This window comes from Callorhinus ursinus, unplaced genomic scaffold (genome assembly GCF_003265705.2).
Source record: "Callorhinus ursinus isolate GAN/ISIS: 27379988/994484 unplaced genomic scaffold, GSC_fseal_2.0 scaffold14, whole genome shotgun sequence".
Classification (NCBI taxonomy): Eukaryota; Metazoa; Chordata; class Mammalia; order Carnivora; family Otariidae; genus Callorhinus; species Callorhinus ursinus.
In genome coordinates, this window is record NW_027397076.1 from 6,888,112 (window position 1) to 6,895,857 (window position 7,746).

General features: G+C 41.1%; 1 pseudogene; it reads left to right on the forward strand.

The window, feature by feature from the left end:
* The first annotated feature begins 330 nt into the window (after positions 1-330).
* Positions 331-3,648, forward strand: LOC112831919 (programmed cell death protein 10 pseudogene; annotated as a pseudogene).
* The last annotated feature ends 4,098 nt before the right edge of the window (positions 3,649-7,746 follow it).

The following is a 7,746-nucleotide window of genomic DNA, read 5'->3' on the forward strand; positions in this document are numbered from 1 at the left end:
TCCCATATAAACTGTACACCCACCAGGAATTCAAATATTGAAATCCTAGCCCTCCAGCTTTTCTCTTTAAAGCCATGACATAGGTACTTGCATGGTCCTGAGCATAAGGGCCTCCTTCAGTGTTAAGCTCTATGCATCTCACTCTCTTCGCCCTAGTGCTGATTCTGGACACACCTTCTTTTTTTCTAAAGCCGCTCTTAAACTGTGGTAGAGCCAGCCAGGGAGTAGAGAGCGTAATCATAATCGCATTGAACACAGCCTCAGAGGTGGTACCTTTCAATCATTTTTTATATATGAGTCTGATGAATGTTAGGTCTGTGGTGTGGGGACATGGAGGGTGAAGGTGAAAACAGTCAGCCTGCCGCAGGTGATAGGATGTCGGTGTCAGGCTGCCAGGTTGGAATTGATACTTGCTAACACAAATACAGTTTATCTAATCTTCACAATATTGTAAAAGGGATGCTGTTATGATCCCCTCTTCCAAAGTGCTCAAGGTCACAAAACTACTAAATGGCAGAGCCAGGGCTGGCGTGTAGGCAGTCTGGGCTCTCAATTCCACTGGCCAAAAGATGAGTGTTTTCAATGCCCCACTAACTGAAGATGCAGGTCCCACACCCAAGCCAGCTGCCTGGATGTTAGAACTTGGTTACACTGCAACCCTTAATTAGAAACCTAAGCTCCACTGTATAGCTGCGTGGTCTAGACTTCTTCCCCATGTTTCTCACCCTCCATCTCCATCAAATTTCCCGGTGGGAAGTTGTGCATTGCTTATTTATCCCTGTATGCCCCGCTCTACCAGGTCAGTCCAGGGACATCATTATCTTGTCTTCTCAGTGATGGGGAAAGTCAACTCATTCCAGTGCACCTTGCCATGCTCTGTATTACCAGGGGTCTTTGACACAGTCTATAAATTATTTTTTACTCCTTTCATTCTCTATGTATTCATTTGTAGAATGAGTATGATCATGTTAACCTACCTCATAGCTGGCTCATGAGAATTAAAGGAGATAATGCTTAATAGTCCTCAGGACAGAGCCTGGTATGTAATAAGCACCCAACAGAGGTAACTTCTGTTTCTCATTATGGGTGTTTTATTTCCTCAAGCATCTAGGTTTACACAACCAGGGAGGGTGGACATGCAGGACACCAGCTGAGCTGTCTTCATTAGCCAAAGGGATTTCCCTTGGGGCTTCCATGGATTTCTCAGCAATGAATACAGCCAGACGCAGCTCCCCTTGGGAACACAGTGCCTCATTTATTCCTATAGGCTGAGGTTCCTCTGTGTCTCCCCCCTAGGCATTCATTTGGCTGGAAAAGGAAGTGGGTCCCTGACCTATTTCTTTCCAAGGGTCTCCAGGACCTTTGTGTTTCTTTCTTTTTTTTTTTTAAGGTTTTATTTATTTATTTGACAGAGACAGAGATAGCGAGAGCAGGAACACAAGCAGGGGGAGTGGGAGAGGAAGAAACAGGCTTCCTGCTGAGGTGGGAGCCCAATGCGGGACTTGATCCCAGGACCCTGGGATCATGACCCCGAGCCAAAGGTGGACGCTTAGCGACTGAGCCACCCAGGCACCCAACCTTTGCGTTTCTTATATTCTGGAAATATTTCTAAGAGACACCTTCCCTTCCTGTTCCCTGACATCTGGGGAGCTCACACCACTCTTTAGCTTGGGAGCAGGGAAGAGAAGATCAGACATTGTTGCTGTCAATCCCTTAAACTACTTCAGGGGAAGCTCACCTGTGGAATACGCACGGCTATCCTTGCTCTTGGCTCTGCTTTGACATTGGGAACAGGTTTGCTAACTCTTCCTTGGCTCAGGTTAGTTCTCCCCATCCTAAGGGGTCACAGGTGGTCTAGCCGAAGGAGGGGCTGTGGAGTCAAGTATGTCTGGGATGGACTATACGCCTATGACCTCAGACCCATTGTAGAAGCTTAAGTCAGACAAACTTGTGTCCAGCTCTATGAGCTTAAGTTGCTCCTCTTTTTATCCTCAATTTCTGTAACTGTATGTAAATAATGTGACACCTAGGATTTCCCTGTTCCTTGCGATACAAATAAAATGAGCTCAAATATAAAAATTCCAGAACCCTCTCGTGGCTTTCTGAGAGTCCCTTAAGGTGCTTATCTCTCATGGTCACATCAGTGAGATTTTGCTTGACACCCTTTCTACATTTAAATTCCACCTCATTGTGCTCCTTTTCTCCCATTTCCTTGACCATCTTTATTTTCCTTGGGTTCTTGCTAACATGCACACCTTCAAGTTTCCCACTTCTATTCCAAGCTCTTTATCAAGATATCTCCCCGCCCCCATATAGTTTTTGTCCTAAAAGGCATTTTGATGGCCATTATTAAGAAAATGTATAATTTTGGGGGCACATGGGTGGCTCAGTCCATTAAGCATCCGTCTTTGGCTCAGGTCATATCCTGGGGTCCTGAGATTGAGCCATGCATAGGGTTCCCTGCTCAGCGGGGAACCTGTTTCTCCCTCTCCTTCTGCTCTTCCCCCTTCCTGTGCTTACTCTCTCTCGTGTTCGCAGTCTGTCTCTCTAAAATAAGTAGTATCTTTAAAAAAAGAAAAAGTATATTTTATTTCATCACAAATGAAAATTTGATTTTGTTGCTTTATGAAGATTAGACAGACTGATAAATGTCTGGTACTGTGCTGTGTACACAGTAGGGAGCAATACACATGCTTTAGTGGCAATTGTGAAGATTAATTGATATATGGTAAAACATTAAAAAGACTATAATACACTGTAAATGTAAAGTATTCTCATTATCAGTGTTTGTGCTTAATTCCTAGTAGATGTTATACTATGCAGGCCATGTTCAAAATTAGTTGAGATAATGACAGTACATGGTCAAGTTTTTATTTCTTTGTTTGAGAAACCTTCTTTAGAGTAGGAGATATATAAAGCAAACTAAAGAAAAGTCCCTGGGTACAGGCTCAGCACAAGGATTGCATGTGTCAGAACAGGGAAGAAGGGATGCCTGGGTGGCTCAGTTGGTTAAGCATCCGCATTTGGCTCAGGTCATGATCCCAGCATTGGGCTCCTTGCTCAGTGGGGAGTTTGTTTTTCCCCCTATCTGCCGCTCCCCCCCCCCCGGCTTGTGATCTCTCTTTCTCTGACAAATAAATAAATAAAATCTTAAAAAAAAGAACAAGGAAGAAAATGAAGGTTTCATACAAGACATCATTATGAAAATGTTAAAGGAAAATAATGTAGACATTAATTCACAGAGTCCCTTCTTCGAAAGGCAGTTGAGGACATAGAAGAGTATATGATTGAACTTCCAAAGCCAGAATTCCAGGACCAAATTAAAAGGCATGAGGACCTAAACAGATTCTAAGTAAGATCTCACATGAGATCTGTGACAGAGGAAGGTTTCTGCAGACGATCAAGGATATAACTAACACAATAAAATAATTTGATATAGTGAATAATATCTTCAAGAAATATCAGTACCAGAACTCCAGGGCAGTTGAACACCAAAAGAAAGAACTTGTAAAGTAGTCCAGAAGTTTCATGGACACTCTGAAAACCTCTTTTAAAGATGGTAAGGCAATAAATATGTTTATAAATGCCAACCGACTCATTCATTGAACTGACTTGATACTTCAGATCTTCCCAACTGTGTCCTCCTAGATGAACATGTTACGAGATGTACTTCTCAGTGGCAGTCTTGACCTGCCTTATCTGTATATTTTCAAGTTTTCAAGTTTGATTCAATCTCCTGAAGGGATTGAATCCAGGATATTGAATAGGATTATTACCATCTTTCACCATATTTTTGTAAAATGTAAAAAATCCTCATGCTGAGGATTTCCCATCATTTTTGCTAGTATCATTTTTTAAGAATTATATACCAAAAGAATTTATGCCTTGATGTGTCACTATATAACATTCCTTAAAAGAATTGTAAATATTAGTGTTTGTGTCTTAAGTTTTAACTTGAAAACAATTTACTGCCAGATAATGTATTTAACAGTATTTGGTGGCAAATATTCAATAAATAGTTTATATCCGTTAAAAAAAAGGCAGAACAATCTATGAATTATATGGATTAAGGAATGTGTTGTAGGCATGGGCTTTATACAACATGGAACGAGCTGGGGATTGAAGGTCTATAAAGGGGAATTAGAGGATCAGAGAAGAGGTACCCATCACCCATCATGAGACATAGGTACCAATGGACCAATTGGAGCTTGCAGAATACTGGAAGTTCGGTACTCTCAGCTCCTGGGGTAAGGGTGTGAAGGGGACTGGTGTAGAAGCCTTTTGCCTTCCATGGGCACTGTTCTGTGAGTTTGAAACCAGGTTCCTAGTGACGGGCTTAGATTTGCTTTTGGTTTGCAAATCAAGCAGTGGGAACAAACTGGAACGTGCCGATACCCATGCAACTGAATTTTGCCACCTCTAGCCACAATAACCTTCAAGAGTGTAGTGGCTACTGCCTCACTTCTGCCTTCTAAACCTCCCACAAGTTTCTTTTTGACCAACTCTACCCAGGGACCATACAGAAAGGGGATTCTGAGAAGTGTAATTCCAACTTAGCCAAGCTGATGCAACATAAAACCACCATAGCACATAGTGGAGATGGGGTCTTACCTGCTATGAAGTGCTTACCAATAATACTATTTTAATCCAGTAGAGGAAATGGTAGGAAGACGTTTTTCATTTACTCATTCATTTATTCATTTTGTATTTAATGATAATATGCCATATTCTAAGTGCCCTTTTTACAGCCAGGAAATAGAAAAAACTTTGATCCATGATATTGTATAGCTTAATGTCCTGTTTCTAGTAAAGTAAGTTGAGAGGTTCATGCAAAGTGTCTTGGAAGTAGAAAGCGAGAAGGGAAGAATGAATTGTGAAGACGATCCCAGGGGTTAGGAGTAGCATGTGACAGAGTATATCAAATTCAAGGAGTCTGAAGTTCACTGAAACTAGAGTTGGCATACTGAGAGAAATAAAAATCAGTAAGATTTAGGGAATTGTGAGAGAAGAGAAGAGGCAAGAGTTGAGGCTTCCAGTCTGAGAGATTATGTATTTGGTGGTTTTATTAAATGGCACACCGAATGTAGAACACGATTTTGGGGGAGAAGATGGTGAAATATAATTTGCAGTTATGAAGACATTGGAGAATGCTGAGTCGAGGCATCCAGCAAGCAGTTCACTATGTGGATCTGGAGACCACAGGTCCATCCTGTTCTTCTCTTGTCATAGCATTAATTATAATTGCAAGTACTCAGTGCCCACCTTCCATCCCAGAATGAGTACTCTTTGAGGTCAGGAGCCACATCCTGCTTTTGCTTTGCTGTTACCCATAGCATATCAAGTAGTGAATAGCATATTGCTGATACTTAATAAATATTAGGTGAGTGCGACTTAAGAGCCCCAGAAAGGGTGTTATTTGGGATCACCAAAGAGGGTATCTGAATTTGAGATATGGATTCAAACAATGCTTGAAGCCATGGAAGTGGATGGACTTATGCAGGGATATATACACAATGATAAAAGAATCCCCAGGGCAGGTCTTGAAAGTGCACCCACACTCAAGGGAATGGCAAAGAAGAAATATCTGGTGAAGGATTCTGAGAAGTGATTAGAAAAAGTGACATTTGTGAAAACAAAATAACCCATCATTTTAAAATAAAGCTTGCTATTGAAGTAGTGTGACTGCTATAAATCAGCCTCTACAGGGATGGTGACACTCCCTTTTGCCTAACACCCCCTTGAAGACCAGCTTGATTTGCTTTTATTCTCTTCCTTTTCTCCTTTGAAGAACCCTTGAACTATATTTCAAACTATATTTCATGAACACTGTGTATTCATTATTCATCTCTCCCTTCCTTGGATTATCAACATATTGCATTTCTGTGTTCATAATGATTGTTTTCTTCTGGGGTGGGCAGAGTGCAAAGCTGTACCAATTGGGTTGTATCTCAGAACCTTTTCTGGTGCTGTTGAAGAAAAGGCTTGCCTTTCCTACTGGATGTGAGGGTGAGAGGTATGAGGTTTGGGGCTGCTTAAGTCATCTTGCAACAATGAGAGGAGAAGGGAGCCAACATGGGAGAGAGAAGATCTAAGACACAGGAAAACCAGGGCCTGGTGACATCACTGGAACCGCCAGTCATGCCATGCTTAAGGCAAGCCCTATCTCTATTGTAGGAGCTGATAAACCTCTTTGCATTTTTATCTCAGTGTCTTAACTGACATTTTAGAAATCAAATATATTAGAGTCCTTTATAAAATTAAATGCGCACACACACACACACACAGATTTAATTTTTGTAAAAGTGGGAAAAAACTTTTGTTTACCTCAACCCAGATCATGACTTTAACTATGCAGAGACTGATGTTCTATAGGGAACATTGTCATAAATTGAACAAAAACCTTGTGGGTGTAATGTGCTTCTCTTTCTAAATAGCAACCAGCCCTGCTGAGTCAATGTTGACATATGTAACTCTTTCCTGGAAGGCAAGAAAATCTAAGGGTTGACTGGTTTGTTCACTCATCCTGGCTTTTGTTTCCTAACAAATGGGTAATATTAGTCTTTCAGTATGATAACATAAAGCTGACTGATTTGCATCACTTGATATTGTCCACCCTGTGTGTTTGAGTTTGTTCTCTTATTTAATATAAGCTGTACTGAAACTAGGTAGTCTCTGTTTATTCAGTGGCCTCTTGTGAGGGCCTGCCTTCTCTCCTGGATTGAGTTGGACCAGGGAAAAGAGAGATGTGGAATAACATGAGGAGGTTTTCTTAGCTACTGAGGACATTCCCTAACTTTTCACCACTCCAAAGACTTCTGGTAAGACCTTTGGTGTCTTTAGAACTCTACTCACTCCAGCCTGGAAGAGAGTTGATTTTTTTTTTTTTTGCTTCACTTATGTTGACATTCTGGTCCAGCTACTTGGTTTTAGCCAACTACCCTCTTTTGCCATGTCTTTGAATCATGGTAGCCTATTATTGCCATCCCTATTTATTCTCTGGTATTCATACTTGTGAACATTAGGAAGAATTCTCCAGGCCCTACTATTTCATCATCTGGAAAGTGGGAAGGGTTATAAGTAACTTGCAGGTTTGTTGTGAGGTTTAAAGGAGAAACGAAGTGAAGAACGTTCCCCTCAGTCTCTGGGAGTGTTCCCAAGCTTGGACCACCCTCTGCAGACCCATCCTCTCGGAAAGTCCCCATTCTGACCTGGGTCCTCCCCGCAGTCTGTGTTCACCTCTGTGCAACACGGGTTATGTTGTGTTTTGTTCGTTGGTCTTCTGATCATTCTTATTAAACTGCAGACTATTTGGGGGGTTCCACTCTGCCTTCAATGTCTGTATTCCCAGGGGATGAACCATGAGTAGAACCCTAGTAGGGGTTTGACAAATGTGTGTAAAATGTTAAAAGAAATAGAAAAGGAATCAACTTCTAAAAAGTCGACTAAGTACCAAACATTGTTAAAGGCACTTTCACATACATAATTACATTTAATTCTTTCAATAAATCAGTTTTTATATATGGAGAAATGAAGAGACAAAGGAGTTGTGGTTTGTGTAAGGTCCCACAGCTAGAGGGCGCCAGACCAGAATCTCATTCCATTTCTATTTGGCTGCAAAGAGTTTGCCTCAAGACAGTAGAAAATTCATGTCCTTCATGACTTCCTTAATCTTTGGAATTATCAAGGTCACTCTTACATCTTTATGTTTCTCAAAGGAATGATAAAATCTTTTTTATATATTATGTA